The sequence below is a fragment of the Podarcis gaigeae genome (genome assembly GCF_964106915.1).
Source record: "Podarcis gaigeae genome assembly, chromosome: 3".
NCBI classification, from domain to species: Eukaryota; Metazoa; Chordata; class Lepidosauria; order Squamata; family Lacertidae; genus Podarcis; species Podarcis gaigeae.
The window spans coordinates 70615659-70627738 of NC_139680.1; the positions used below are offsets into that span (position 1 = coordinate 70615659).

The following is a 12080-nucleotide window of genomic DNA, read 5'->3' on the forward strand; positions in this document are numbered from 1 at the left end:
TGGAGTCTACTCTGATGTAAACACCATTCAGTTTAAGGGGGCTTACTTCTAGGTAAGCCGGAATAAGATTGCAGCCTTCCTTTAACCTGAAAACAATAGGATGTTTAAGCCATGATGAGGTTAACATGGATCCCATTGATTCACTGAGACCCATGTTGAACTAATAGGCTGCAATCCTGTGCACATTTATCTGGGAGTAAGCTTCACTTAGCAAACTAGTGCTTGCTTCTGAGAAAATATGCAAAGGATTGCACTGAGTCTGGATCCATCCCACTACATAAAAGCTATTCAATTTATAAAGCAATTGTGTGTGTATTTATTTATTTAAAGCATGCTGTGTGTGTGTGTGTGTGTGTGTGTGTCTCAACAAAATTCTATGCGTTAAGCATGTCTACTAAGAAATAATTTCCATTGAACTCAATGGAGCTTGCCACCAAGCAAGCTTTAGTAAGCTTATTTTAAGAGAAAATGCTGTTTTTAACTGGCTTCTATTTTAACCTTAAATGATTTTGTTAAATTGATAGTGAAGTATGTGCTCAGTCTCTTACATATACAGTATTCTTGGAACTTTGTTCTGTAGGATTTTTGTTTTCATTTTTTGTATGGAATATTTTCTGTAGAAACTTCAACTGAATTGGAAGATTAAATTACAGCTTTAATAAATTAGGAGTACAATTCAAATATATAAATAAAGGCAAGAGATAACAAAGCCCCCCATCCTGCAAAACAGAATTTAAAATTGATTGGAATTTTCCTATTCACGGACTTAACCTAATATGTATTTGCTCTTGTTCATTTGGGATCAGTGAGGCAGATACTGTACAGCTCTGGAACCCTTTGTGGGTATTTTCCACTAATATTTCTAGTGGAGGGGTGGACTTTTGCCATGGTTTTAATCGGAAACATATATATTCTCTGTCAGAACTGGACATTCAGGAGAATTTTTTCTGAAAAGATCAGTGGTCTGGAAGTAGCCCCCAAATTTTCTATAACCTTGGCATAGTAACATGTATGTCTTTTGTAGAAATTATTCAAAAGCTTCAGTGGAGACAAACATGGAAATAAACAGTAGCAGCCTTCTCAGATAGATTATCTCAAACTGTGATAGTGTGTATACTTGGCACATGTGTATTTTACAAAAGTCTCTGCCCTTCCTCCACCTGGCATGTTTGGCAGCCTTTCTGATCCCTCTTACTCATGCAGAAGGTCGGGTCTGCAGCTGGTGTTCAATCAACAAGTGTTCTTGAAGAAACCCTAAAGAACTTTTAATACCTCTCTTCTTGATATCTCCCAGTTCACATCCCGTCTTCAGCAGAAGTTTAAAAAAGAATACAGTGAAAGGGAGGTATGAAGCCTCTTTAAGTGTATAGTGTCCAACAATTTTGTCCTGTTATGTGCTTGTAGAGCGGAAATTTTCCTCCACTGTGTGCCCCGACAAATCTGTTCTGGCAGTTTTTCTAACTCTTCAGAGCAGATTTGGGGGTGCTTGGGCTATGTGTATAGAGAGAAGTTCTATTGCGCAAACAAACTTGGGATAACTTGGTTGAATACAACCTTATCTAGGCTGAGTTCAGATTTTGAACCACTATAAGGAGCAAAACCAGACAAAAACAAAATAAAAGAATTATGTACCAGTTTGTTAAATACCGTTAACTGGATTCTTAATTAAAGTGGCACAAGACCCTTACAAAACTCTGGTGTTTCATTTGGCATAACTCATTTTAATCACTTTCTGTTATAAGAAAGTGAGACTGAGTTCCAGTTTTGTTTTGAGGGGAGGAAGATGATAGGCAATCAAGCTTCCAAACACTTCCAGATATTTTTACAATTTTATAATGACACACTGTGCTCGTGGGTGCCAGTGTGTCTGCCAGTCCCTCTTATAGCTCCTGTGAAAGGTCTAGGTAAATAGCCCATCAAAAATCTTTAACACATGAGAGATTGTTTGCCTTCCTGCTTCAATCCTGTTTCTACTGTAAGCGGGTTCTGTATTGAACACGTATCCTAAAATATTTCTATGTTTCAATTGAAAGCCAGGACTGGACACCCATGCTTTTTGTGTTCTGAACATAGGAGAGGTGCAAAGAGCTCTGTCAGTGCAGCAATGGATAGGAAAGGTGCATTTCTGTTGATGGGAGGGTGGACATGCCTACACTTTTTGTGGCTCTCTCATTTTCTTTAAAGGTGGCAGCCATTTTGTGCTATATCACGCCCCTATAGCAACCATTTTGTGACTGGTGTCCACAGCACTTACTCAGAATTCCAAATGGTGCCCCCTGGCCCAGAAAGGTTAGTGGCCTATTGGCTACAAGCTATAGGCAGCCATTTTTACTGCTCCAAAAATAACCAGTGCTAGCACATTTGTAATTAAAACTTTTAAAAAACTTAAAATGTTTTATAATTACAAATGTTTTCATATATTTTGGGACGGAACAAAATAAAACAACATTGTTTACATTTTTTCAAACTTATCTAGATCTGTCTTGTTCTATATTACATTTTTCAAACTTACCTAGATCTGACTTCTACATTACTGAATCTTTCCTGCATTTACAGTATTTCTCTTTATTACATTCTGTTTAAAGAAATGTGTGGGATTTAAATAAGATGTAAGAGTTGTGTTTGAAAGTTAGACTTGCTCCTCTAGTTACCAGTGTTATACATTATAAATTCAGGCTGCTTGATGTATAGAGTAATTTGCTAGATGCATGCAAACATTCTATGAGGCATACATGTTATTTTTTTAATTTTTGTACTTACCTGTTCTTAAACAATATTCACAGAGTGGTTATGCTTTCCCTAAATGCCTTTGCTAATGCTTTTTCTAAATTGAGAAGAAATATTTGATATAATTGTTAAATGGAAGAAACACCCTTTATCTAGAGAAGTGTGATTACATTAATGAAGAATTTTGTATGTGCATGTTACAGTTAAATGACTATGCTAGAATTCTGATGCAAAATTTTAATGTGGCTAGTATTTTAAATGCTCTCACTATTCAAACAGTAGGATGTAAGAGTTGTGTTTGAAAGTTAGACTTGCAATTAACTGTGTGGCTTTGTTCAGCTTTTCTGATTTTAAAGTGGTTTATAAATATGTAATTGAAAATTATTAAAATACAGAATTGTATTTCAAATTTCATGTCAGTATGCTTTTCTTTCAAATAAGAAAATTTTATATTTGCATACTAGTTATCATTCTGTGACCAGCATAGCTGCTGTATCATTAAGAAAGCATGAAATTTGATATTTGGGAGCTCAGTCAGGCCCATTATATTCTAACCTGCTTGGTCATCCTGACACCTTATTGTGACTGGAATATGTTTCTTCCTTAAAACTCATGTATTTGCTGTTTTTCTGAAATAATATAAAGTCCCTTTAGGTTGACAACTTTTCATTGAGACTTTACATGTGGTACCCTTTTTGAAATTTGTTTATACTTCAGTGATACAAATCTGGAATATGATTGTAATTTTGAAAATTCAGTTGAAAGACATGGCTTTGAACTACTTCATTAAGTCCAATTTGTATGTTGGATGTACTGCTGGAGTAAGAAATACAATAGTTCTGTGTGTTGTGGTAAGAGAGGCTATTGGTGATGAATCTAATTCACTACATTAGTTGTATTGAAGCAGGAAGCTGATAATTTAAAACTCCTTGCTTTGATGAAGTTATGAAAAGAAACACTGACACAGGCAAGCAAATAAAAGGTGCAATCAAACATACAAAATTGTTTTTATTTATAGTGTAGAATGGCTATAGGACCTTGCCATTAATATAAAATGCTTATGGGGGGGGCAGTTTAGAGGGTATAGTCAGATTTGTAAACATCATACTGCATACTTTGAATCTCAGCTTCCCCTACCCAAATATTCAAATTCTGAGGGTGAAACATGCAAACTTCTGTTTCAGTTTACTTGCCTGTTGTTCTAGATTGTCCATTAATTTTCATGCTCTATATGTGCAAGTGGTAACAAAATGCTATATTTGCAGTATATGAAGGCCTTCAAATTTTTCTTGAGTAACTTTTATGTTTGCTGCTTCCAACGCATACATTAATTTTGTTTGTCCTGTTGAAATATCAAATATAGTTCTACTTTGTAGAATATGTGTAAAAATATATGATGTCATTACAGCTGCTTCTAGCTTGTGTAGAAGGCTTAAAGGCCTTAAAACTTGAAATGTTGCACCTCCCAGTTTGATGTCACAGTGTTTGGTTGTTGAGTGAAAAAGAGTAATTTTTTCAAGAGCTTTCATAGGTTAAGCGTCTTGTCACTCTGATGCATGAGGTGGAAGTGGTTGGAGTATAACAGTGAAGGAACAGCTGAAGAAACAGTGCTGGTAACAATAACAATAAGCCTCTTCTTTCATGTACTGCAGGCTTTTGACTGGGATTGAAAGAACTACAGTGGACTCTCCGGGTATGAACTTAATTCATTCCAGGGGTCCTTACGCACCCAAAAAAGTCTGCACCTAGAGGCGCCGCTTCTGCGCACGTGTGCGGGGCAAAACCCGGAAGTATACACTTCCGGGTTTGCCGCGTTCACAAACCGAAAGTTACGTTACCCGAAGGAAACGTAACCCGAGGGTCCACTGTACTAAACTGTAAGGCGATGTGGGCTTTTTTGGTTTTTTTTTAATGACAGTCTACCATGCAGCACATAGCAGACTATTTTTAAAAAGTTGAGTGTACAGTATTGGGAATGAAGCAAATAGCCCAGCCATTTAGTTCTTAGTTGTGTTGCTTTCAATGCAGAAATGGGAAATAAAAAATACCAGACAATGCAGGATTAGATGTAAGTGGTATGACAATATGTAACAGTTACTTGTATTAATGTATAATTGTTACAACAGACACATAATTGTAGACTTCAAGTAGAATCTGAAAGATGTAGCCGATTTTTTGAAACTTCTGGTGTTGAGAAAGTTAATCTGAATGTCTGTGCAATGATGCATTTGCTTATAGGTCAACTGCTGCAAGTAGAATCTTACCTCAGTACTTCAGCATTCAGAGTCAGGGGCACTGTTTCAGGGTCTGGGGAGAGGGCAAAAAGATTGTGCATGCTGACTTTGATTAAGAGTGTACTTCTATGTTTGACATTAAGGTGCTCATCTGCTTCGAAGGATTGCTTCCACACTAACCCTTTTTTCTTTAATTTCCATATCTAGTTCAGTCCAGACAGTGTTTTCAAATAACTGCAGTCCACCCTGTGTGTGTGTTCACAACTATTTTGTGGCGATTGGTAAAAAAATACTGTGGCATTTTCAGCCTGTTCAGTGTTAATAGGTAAGGTACTATTGATTTGCTCTCTTGATTTTAGGCACTTCTTTCTGTGATGTTGCCTACTTTTTCTGTCATGGCGATAATAATACTCACTATAGATAATAGTTATTGTGCCGCAGTATGAACTAATCTTCTCAGTGAGCCTTCTGTTACCCCAGAAGTGGTTTGAGTCACTTTGGAGGTTCCTATTGTGTAATATATATAGGTTTATTTTTTCTGGTATGCACTCTTTGCTTATTAACTCTGATGTTAAGCAGTAGACGTACTTAAAATATGATGGCTAAAATCATATTATATAAAGTTGTGAACAGATTGGAACCAGTTTACTTGAGGGACTGCATTGCCCCATATTCCTGCCTTATCATTGGGTTTAGCCAGAAAGTCACTTTTAACGATACCACATAATGTTCATCTTGTTTCTGTATGACACAGGTGTCTGTGTCTAGGATGCAGAACTCGCAAGCCCCATTGGTACTTTAAGAATCTTATATTTACACAGCATATTCTGATGAATACAACAGTTGGTTATTGTGTATCACTGTCCCATTGTTGGTAAAATATTTCTATGCAAGTGTTATGTTCACTACCTAGATGCTTTGTTTATTCTATAAAAGCCACTGAACTCAGTGAAACATTTAGGCAAAACATGCACACAGGATGGTGCTGCTAACTTAATAAATGAGGATTATTGCCTAGTTCTCCTTGGATGCTAAAGGCTATACTATGGTTGTGAATGACATCCAAGTTTGGAGTAATCCTTTTGGAGTATTTCAGTTTGATTATACAAGTCTTGGTAATGAGCTAAAATTGGGGCTTGCCACTGAAACATCCCCTTATCCAGGGGACATGTTGCATATTACTTTTGGCGACACACTCAGCTTTGGAAGTACTCTGACTGTGTCAAAAGCCCAGGCAGGTTTAGGGTGACCCTCTTGCCCTTGCAGGTTTCAAGTTTAGTTTCAAGGATATGGAGAGGTGTGTTACTTCAGTTATGCTGAACCAACACAAAGGGTTGAGTAATAAGGGGACTGCTGTAAGAACAGCTGTGGCTGCTACTGTTTCCCCCCCTTGTAACTGAGGGTGTTACAGGAGTCACTGAACACTGCAGCAGTTTGTTCTGTTCTGGTACCTGTTGCTTTCAACGTGACAGGGGCAGATGCAGCTGACCTGGCTGGTTCCAGTATTGGGTGAGAGTTCTCTAGTGCAGGGATGTCCAAGCAGTAGATCGTGATCTACTGGTAGGTCCCCAGCTGATCCTGGTAGATCGCGGGATCCTTATCGTGTACAAAAAGTTATGGGGGAAAAGCTCAACAACTCTGGTCACTTCCCTCCTAAAAGAGCTCAACAACTCTGGGCCACCCACCCCACACACGCTCCTCCTTCCTCCAATGACAATGGGTAGATCACTGCCAGTTTTTTTATACTGGGAGTAGATCACAGTCTCTTGGGAGTTGGACATGCCTGCTCTAGTGTATCATTTTATTAAGCTGTGTGAAATAGATGTTTGGTGCAACTTTTCCAAAATACATCAAAAGGCTATATCCAAAATATGCAATAAGTTGTGATAGATTCTTTGCAGTGTCAGTGTTAAATAAACAAACCATTTAGTGCAGTCAGGATTTGTTTAACCTAGGCTGTTGAATGTAAGATTCAGGGGCTTACACAGTCCTCTTCTTGAGGTCTCCACAGTTTCACTCCATTACTAAAGCATTCCATAGATCATGGTCATTTTTAGAGCCTAGAAGGCTGAGTTACGAGTAACTGTTACATGTCACAACATAAGCATCTCTTCCATTCCACTTGATAGCTCTATAGCTATAGGGGCATGTGGAATTGACAGTTTGTTAAGGAAAATATGTGGATGAGTGACCATGGTTCAGTGGAAAAGCATAATTAATAAATTTGTTTGTGAAAGGGTTTTGTGAAAGGATTTTGGAGGGCAAGCAAGGGGCATGTATGAAGGGACCTTGAATGGAATTTGAAACATTAGGGTACCTAGATATGAAGTTGTTGCTTCAGTACGGGGGGGGGGGCAGATTGAGGTCTGTGGGGTCTATTTCTTTTTTACTATTAGAACCCTGACATCCAGTCTTTAGAGCTAGGCACACAGTAGTAATAATGGGGGCAGAGCAAAATGGGCAGGTGGTCAGTTCATTTACTGGCTGTAACCCATGGACTGTTAACACAAGACATGTGTTAACATGGCAAATATTTTATATATAACAGTTAAACTGTTGGCAGTTCAAAAGTTGCAGTTGCCAATCTGCAGGAGGCCTCCCGTTAAATACTTATCTATCTGACCACTGTAGTAGAAAGTTGCTACAGACCAATGTTGGTTTTGATGGATAACGATAGGTCCTTGGTTATATGTTAGATAGCCAGTATCTAGGCTTTGTCAAATCTGCTGCCTAGGGTAATTACAGTGGTACCTTGGGTTACATACGCTTCAGGTTACCGACTCCGCTAACCCAGAAATATTACCTTGGGTTTAGAACTTTGCTTCAGGATGAGAACAGAAATCGTGCAGCAGCAGCAGGAGGCCCCATTAGCTAAAGTGGTTCTTCAGGTTAAGAACAGTTTCAAGTTAAGAACCAGACCTCCAGAACGAATTAAATTCTTAACCCGAGGTACCACTGTATATAGTGAGAGACTTTTTCTACTCTGGCTAGTGAATGCAAGTGATAACAGGGCCCTTAAGGTTTTACTGTTGTAATAGTTATGATATCTTTTCAATTGGAGCTGGAAGGCAACAAAGCAAGTCATAGAATAATGCTTGTTTAGTTACCTATACTAATTAGTTGAAGGAAAGAAGGATTCCAGCTTAAAAAGAAAACAGAAGGAATAGAGGGTGGAACATGATCCTCTGTACGTTTGCAACCTTTTTAAGTCACTCAGTTCTACTTAGTTTTGCAACAAAGGATTATAAGTCAGTATTATAAATTTTATTTATTTAACAGATTTTTACACCACTTAATTGCCCGAAACCATTGAAGTGGTGTACGAGATAGAAGTAAGAAACACACAATACAGTTTCAAAAAGCAATAAAATCATTTGCACAAAACAATAAAACCATACAAGAAAAACAAATCTTCAACATATCTACAAATATGAGCGCTGCACCCCATAGTCGCCTTTGACTGGACTTAACTGTCCAGTTATCCTGTACCTTTAACTTTCCATATGGTGTCCACAGGATGCCCCAGCCAACAACCCAGCTGCTGCATTCTTTAGCAGATGCAGTTTCCAGGTTAGACTCTAAGGAGGCCCCACATAGAAATAAAAGAGAGAAACAATTATGCAAAAGCTGGTAGCTCTTTGGGCTCTTACTTTGCACTAATAGTTTAAATGATAAACACTCCTTTATAATATAGTTTGCATTACTTACTAAAGCTAAAGGTTTCATTTCAGCTTGTTGAAGAGTTTGTTAAGCAGTTGCCCAGTGTGTTCTGTAAGTTGAACATATGCTTGTTTACTCAGAAGCAAGTTCTATTGGGTTCAGTCAAGCTTACTGCCAAGTAAATATGTAATAGAATTGCAGTCTTAGAATCAAAGTTGGAACAAAAGCAGATTTTTAACTAATAGAAATATAACAGATTTATCTTGTCTATTCCCCTTTTTAGCAGATCTTTCCTCATAACCCCCCCCCCCCGCCAACTTTTGGGGCCTAGGGAAGTGTTAACAGAGTTTTTGTATGTTACCAAATTTTGGGTTTTATTACTAATTCACTTTTTTTTACATTGCCTTTGAATCTTTGAATGGCTTTAAAATATTGTAAACTTATAGGCATTAAAGCAAAGTTGTATCTTCTTGTGTTCGCACAGTTTGTTAGGGAGGCTATTGAAGGAGGTAGCAAATCACATTGTTTTCTCATCTCTGTAGGATACCAGTGGTTTATTATGATTAATTTCATTTCTATAACTCTTTATATTTTTAAGAAAAAATCTCAAAGCAGTTTAAAATGCATTGAAACATCAAATAAAACAATCCAGAATAAAACATTACTGAATAAAGTATACATTCAAAGCAACATAATTAACAGGAAACTAAAATATTACCTTGAAGATTTCAAAACAAAGCATTATAAAGGAGGTCAACTACATAAAGCTTTTCAGAAAGTTATGGGGTCTATAGTATTTAATGTATTATTTAACAATGTAAGTATCATCATGTTGTGTATGGTTAGTATCCAGGGCTTTGTTAGTGCATCATCCAACCACATAATGATATCATGTACTCTTTGGGCAACAGAAAGCCAGCTCTGCTACTTTGGTTATTCAACTTCGGATACTTTTAATATCTGCAACTCAAAATTTTGAAGATATGCTTCCCACCCCTCCAAGTATATTAGTACAGTTGTACCTTGTGTTGCGTCCGCTTCATGTTATGTCTTTTCGTATTACGTCCCGCAGCAACATGCAAAGTACCAGAACAGGTTACTTCTTGGTCTTGCTGCGCGCATGCACAGAAGCACTAAATCACGCTTCGTGCCTGCGCAGAAGCGCCAAATTGTGCCTGCGCAGATGCAGCACTTCCAGTTGTGGGCATTTCACGTTATGGATGGGCCTCCGGAATGGATCCCGTCCGTAACATGAGGTACCACTGTAAATGAAACCAACTCAGTGCCCTTCCTCTTTCTAAAACCAGCAGTTATTTCTGAAGTTGCTGTCCCCAGTATAATTTACAGGACTGTAAACTAATTCTTTCCTTGTAAAAAAAATAGTTAACATGTGTTTACATCTTTTAAATTCTCAGAGAACATTCCTTGTTATAGTATGAAGGAGGAGGAGTTTCTGCTTAGTGATTTAATACACAAAAGCTACCACTATTTGAGTGAAAATATTATAGATTTCCAAAAATTATAAAAGTTTAAAATAAGTCTCATTTAAAATACCGACTACTAGAATTACAATGGTTTCAAAATGAGTTCATCAGTTTTATAAATAGCTGAATGACACAATTGGATACAACCCAGTGTGTTTAACCTTGTTGACAGTAAGGCTTTCGTCAGGAGAATGGAGAGAGAAGCCATTTTTGGCGCTTCCCCTCCCCCTTCCAGCTTTCCATGCTCCTTAAATCTATTAAGGTGGGCCTTCTAATCTCCAGAGTAGATATATGGGGTATAAGGAGCTTCATGGAGATGGGAATATTGCCAAAACCTGCTTCTCTCCCCATTCTGCTGAGTGACCCTGTTGGATCCATTGGCATAAGCTTCTGCAGAGGACAAGTAAGCTTCAGTTTCATTTGGTTCTTAGAAGAAAAGGCACGATTGTATCATCCCCAATGGTAAGCTGGTCTTTCATCTTTGTTACCAAGCCAGAAGGAAGAATGAGGAAGTTATTACAGTGGTACCTCGGGTTAAGTACTTAATTCGTTCTGGAGGTCCTTTCTTAACCTGAAACTGTTCTTAACCTGAAGCACCACTTTAGCTAATGGGGCCTCCCACTGCCGCCGTGCCGCTGGAGCACGATTTCTGTTCTCATCCTGAAGCAAAGTTCTTAACCCGAGGTAATATTTCTGGGTTAAGCGGAGTCTGTAACCTGAAGCGTATGTAACCTGAAGCGTATGTAACCCAAGGTACCACTGTATGTACTTGCAACTTTCATGACAATGTGCCTTTAAAGAGCAGAGTTGCTGTTGCTTGTTGGTGGTCCTATGCTGATATAAATTACCTGTGTTTAGAATGCTGACAGACCTGCTAATCAAAGCTTTGGAGCACTAATAATAATTGGTATTTTAGAAAGCATAAGAACACTTCAAATATTAAAGTTCACCAAAAGTAATTCAAATCTAGGTAAGCTTATGCGGGGAAATTAAAGGATTCTGTATGGTTTTTTTGTGTGTGTATATCCATATAGCTTGTTTTGAGCAAGAGAATTTACCCAAAGGCAGGATATAGTTAAAGCAGAAAATATTGAGGAAGGAATCTGTCATCATATATCTCCAATGTGCTCATATATTCTTTGTGGGCTTCACATAGGCATCTGGTTGGCTATTGTGGAAAACAGGATGATGGACTTGATAGGGACTTGGCCTGATCCAGCAGAGCTATTCTTATGTTCATCCTGTCTTATGATGGTCTATAGATTGAGTGCTTCCAGTTGCTGCTGTGTATATCTCTTTTCTGTCTTGTTAAATATTACAGAGCTTAAAAGAAATCTGAATAGGAAGGGTATGGAAAGAGGGGGGTATTTTCAGAGGCCAAGAGGGAGACAGAAGTAAAGGATGGAAGGATGAATGAAGGGGGAGGGGAGGGAAATGCTGTTAGCTTTAAGATTTATCTGGAAGGCTGGCCTGGTGTGAAATCTCTTGGTGAAGAATAATAGCAATATTTATTGTGTAGCTGGGTTGTGCTAAAACTTGAAATAAACGTGTTTGAGTTCCATGTTTAGTTTGTTTTGTTTGACAGTATGAGCTGGTTGTAAAACTCTCATTTTACTAGGCAAACAACGTTGCTTTGATGGTTTTACAGTAGGGCTATTTAGACTAATAAAACTTATTTGCAGTAGATAGCGAGCAATCCACTATCAGGTAGACTTGATACAAAAGGAAAACATGGGATAATAAAAAGAAGTACATTGATAGCCCACTTTTACATAATAATCAAGTAGAATGGCCAGTGCAAGAGAGGCTACTGAGGGAAGGGGGAGGAACTAAATGACACTTGGTCCCAGCTATGCTGATGGAGGTACCTGGCTTTTTAATGCAGCTAAAGTGGAATTGCCCCAGATAAAGAAAATTCTTTGAAAGGAGAGGCAGAGCACTTTTTTACTAGACAGATGCATGTGTTGTGGTATTT

At 38.0% G+C, this 12080-nt stretch overlaps 1 protein-coding gene across 23 annotated transcripts in view; it reads left to right on the forward strand.

Annotated features, from left to right (window-relative positions):
• QKI (QKI, KH domain containing RNA binding) overlaps window positions 1–12080 on the forward strand; it is a 112667-nt gene that overhangs the window by 4617 nt on the left and 95970 nt on the right. For 2 of the 23 annotated variants that reach the window (XM_083732702.1, XM_083732701.1), the window contains exon 1: window positions 1177–1345. The exons of 19 other annotated variants lie outside the window; for them this stretch is intronic. The gene's annotated coding sequence lies outside the window, so the exon portion shown is untranslated. Of the gene's footprint in view, window positions 1–1176; window positions 1346–12080 lie in introns of those variants that run through there. 2 more of the 23 variants (XM_083732700.1, XM_083732699.1) reach the window with 1 other exon arrangement.